The sequence below is a fragment of the Phacochoerus africanus genome, chromosome 8 (assembly GCF_016906955.1).
Source record: "Phacochoerus africanus isolate WHEZ1 chromosome 8, ROS_Pafr_v1, whole genome shotgun sequence".
NCBI lineage: Eukaryota > Metazoa > Chordata > Mammalia > Artiodactyla > Suidae > Phacochoerus > Phacochoerus africanus.
This window is the reverse complement of record NC_062551.1, coordinates 111679884-111684039: the sequence shown is the minus strand read 5'-3', so window position 1 is coordinate 111684039 and position 4156 is coordinate 111679884. Positions and strand designations below refer to the sequence as shown.

The window sequence follows — 4156 nt, the reverse complement described above, 5'->3', positions numbered from 1 at the left end:
TGTGGATTTATTCTTGTGAATGTATTACTTACTCAGAAAGTTAAGCACATACTTTTAATCTCCTCAAAGAGTTTTTGGTTAGTGAAAGTTAAGGAACCATACTCACATTACTTTCTAATCATTAAAGAACAGAGAAAAAAGGGGGATGGTGAATTCTTAGTTGCTACCTAGGACAGTAAATGCAGATGAAGAGCCAGTTGTTTTCAATCCCCATCTTTATAATTATGAATCTGAGAATAAGAAAATATCATCATACACAATGAGAAACCCCATGTGGTGGTGATTAGCCAAGGAGGGAAAACACGGCTGAGCAGCTGCTGTCTGTTGCCCAGGAGAGGAGCATGACCTTGAGACCAGGTGTGCAGAGTTACATTCAAGGAGAGTCAAGTTCAATTATATTCTTCACTGACCACTTTAAACCACAAGATTGTTTGCTCATAATTTACGAAAAACAAAGTTTAGAGAAAGTTTGTTTAGCATATTATCTTTGTTATATAGGACATAAGGTCTAATTAAACAAGTGCATAATAAACGTCCCTATAAAACTTTTAGTTCATACAAATACATCAAGCAAATCGACTGATGCTATTTTGCACTGAAAAGAAGTCAAGATTTTTCTGAAAATGGGGAAAAAAAATTCAGAGCCAGGAATTGTCATGTGCCTTAACAGTACAACAAAACACTTTCCTGTTGCTACATGGTGTGATTTTTTTTCTTTTTACAGCCACACCTGCAGCATGTGGGTTAGGGGTCGAATCAGAGCTGCCACTGAGGACTATGCTACAGTGACATGGGATCTGGACCACAGCTTGCAGCAATGCTGAATCCTTAACCCACTGAGTGAGGCCAGGGATCGAACCCACATGCTCATGGATGCTATACTGAGCCACAATAGGAACTCCATGATTTTTTTTTTTTAAGGTCGAATATTTACAAAAGTGATTTAGAACAATGTCATTACTTAGTTTCCTCCAAAGGAGAAATAATCTGTAAACTGTAACCTCGTTGGGGTCAAGGTGATATCTTATTTCCATTATCAGGCACTAAATAACATTTGTTAGATTTTGTGTTTGGTTAGTTTTTTTGTTTTGTTTTGTTTTTTTCAGCTCACAGATGATCCAAGTAGAGCCTTATTTGAATTTAGGATGACAAACTCAGCTATACCCATTTGTTTTTCGACAGGGCTGATAGACCACAGCCTGTATGAATGGTAGGAGTATAGCAGATAGTGGGTTAGTTGGTTGAAGTAATTTACAGTTCCATAAGGAGGGCGTTCCTCTTTTCCTTTCAGAAGGAAGATTGGTCCAAAAATAAGAAGCCATCTAGTCAGAGACCTCTTTTTTTTTTTTTTTGTAATGGTCACACCTAGGGCATTTTAGTCTGAGACATCTTGTGTCTTGTGTCACAGAGTGAATTAAAAGAAAAGCAGAGATTAACCTGAGTTTCCTCCTCTGGCCATCAGGTTACTGGTATGTATGTTCAAGGAAGAAAAGAATTAAGTGAATCACTGGATGGTTTGAGCCCTCAGGCACATCTGCCTGGAGGTTGCTTTTTAGATTTAAGAGAATGTTGTGCAGAAAGTATAAAACTTCAATATAAGTCCCACTTCTACTGCTTCCAGCTGTATGGCCTTGGGCAATCCATTTTATTTAAGCTTTGGTTTTCCCTATTGGTAAAAAGAAGTGAGGGGGAGAGGGTAGAGGCAGGTTGCTAGCTTTGATGACCAGACCACAAGGATCCCTTGTACATTCTAAGAGATAAATTAGAATATTACCTTATTCTGGTTCTCACACTTGGGTGTTGTCCTTGGATTTTAGACCATACAGACCACGTGGCCTCAGGGGTATGGATTTACCCTATTTGGAATTTGACAAATCATGTTTGTTATTCTGGATATCACCTGAGGGCATGCCTTCCCTAGGCTCCATCCCCCTACAGCATAGGTCTCAAATTCCCCAATCTCCCTGAAAACCTTCTGCTCTCTGGCTTGATGTTTTCTACTGAATGAACAATTCAATGTTGGTACTGCAATAGACCATTTCTAGCTCAACAATTTTATGATTTTTAGTAAAATAGCTCCTTGCAAAAGGAAATATTTTAAGTCTCTTTATTCAGAAATAAATGCATTTATTCCTAAAATTATACTGAGCCAAATCACATTTTCAGTGATTCATAGGCATCCAAGATCTTTCAGTGACTTAGTCAACATTATGCATGTCCATTTTCATTGTATGCCTTTGTGGAGGCATTTTGATTATTGCAGTTTACTGCAAATTGGCCTATATCCCTGGGATCAATAAATCTCAATGTTGTTGGTTAGCATTTTATTAAGCCTTTGTGGACTTAGAACTGTTCTTACTGCCTACTCTTGCCTGGAGTTTTTGTATTGACTTCTACTGACTCTTTACCAATTCCTGTAGAGCTTTCAACTCTCTTGCTCTCCAATAATTTATTTATACAGATACTATTGTTGCTATTTTCATCCCTACACTGATTTTTTACTCCATTCCTTAACCTTAATTCAGCTACTACTATTTTTTTTTTCCTGAAAAGGCTTTATTATATACAGAGAGGAGAGGGCTCAGTCCTTCTTGGCTGCCCCTTTCCTTATGGCTGCCAAGGACACTACTCAGTACCTTTCTCTTCCTCTTGGCATAGATGTATGTCCCCACCCTTTTCTTGATGAACTTGAGGGCTCACTTGTCCCTGGAGACCTGGAGAAGCATTATGGCCCACACCTCATAAGGCAAAAAGCTGCATAGCTCCCGGAACCTGTCCTCCACCAACTTGCTGTGCTCGGTGAGGTGCCCGAGGCAGCTCTGCCTCAGTTTGCTCACGTTCTTGGTCACCTGTGGCCCTTGCTGAGGCCCACAGGCATGGGAGAGTGCAGAGCCATGGCCTCAAGCTGCCCTGGGGTCCTGAGGGTTGAGATGGCAATGGATCCTCTCTGGGGCCTCGCTAATTGGCTGATCTGCAATGGCTGCTGATGTGGAAGAGCAACTACTATTTAAATTGATTGATATCCATGAAGTAAGCCAAATGAGTTGAGAACCTGATAGAAGTGCACATGCATATCTTTAGGATTCTCAGGGTAAATTAAATATAGTTGCTCTAGCCTTTTGTACTTATATTAATGCATTGAATTAAAAAATCCTGTTAAACATGACTGTCAGTTTATTTGAACAAACTGTAAATACAACAGTACTTACCTTCCCACAAAATTCTGTATGGTTTCTGAGAAAAATCAGGAGACAGTGATGGCTGTAGATGTAAGCAGAGAAGAGTCACTTTACTGTGTTACTTAATGGACACTAGAAACCTCTTTCCCCAGACATCTCTCCTACAAGTCTTCCAGATGCTGAGTGTTCCCTCCACCAGGACTACCTGCTTTGTTAAAGCACCACATTCAGAACATCTCGTTTTAGGCAGACTCCTTCCTTAGTGAATAAGGCACATTTCCATATAGCCCAACTGAACACATTTTTAGCTATTTATGTGTCAGAGTAGTTAGCTACCTCCTGACTGAAGTTAAGTCTTAGGGAAAAGTATAAAAGACAAAGTATGCTTGAGATTAGTGAAAAGAGAAGAGATAACAAGGAAATATTTAAATTATGAAATACTGGAGTTCCTAGTGGTTAAGGATCCCGTGTTGTCACTGCTGTGGCTTGGGCCACTTCAGTGGTACAGGTTCGATCCCTGGCCTGAAAACTTGTGCATGTTGTGGGTACAGCCGAAAAAAAGTTACAAAATACAGAATAATAAAATTTGGTGTTGATAGTTATCCAGGCCATAGGATAGTTGTTATTTTGTTTTTATATAAGAGACAGGAACAGAATTAGACTGAAAAACTGATAAAATACGATGGTGACACAGAAAGAAATGAAGAGGTGGGCTGAACCAATAGGTCAAGGCTGGAGAATTGTCCCAAGTCGCAAGAAAAGACGTGGAATGCAGGATTAACATGAGTAATCTGAAGAAGGAGACAATAAAATACAGACAAAGAGACAGCAAAATGTGCATGGTTTTTGAGATTCATACCTTTGCTGTGTGGCAGGCTCTGTGGCCGATGTTTTGAATCTTGCCCAGCCAGGGTGGGAAGAGCCTGAGCCGTTCCAGTTGGCCCCTTGCTTCTATTGGCAGATGGTGACAGAGATTG

The 4156-nt window shown here is 40.0% G+C and overlaps 1 pseudogene; it reads right to left on the bottom strand.

The window, feature by feature from the left end:
* Positions 1 to 2581: 2581 nt before the first annotated feature.
* Positions 2582 to 2896, bottom strand: LOC125134417 (60S ribosomal protein L36-like; annotated as a pseudogene).
* Positions 2897 to 4156: the final 1260 nt, after the last annotated feature.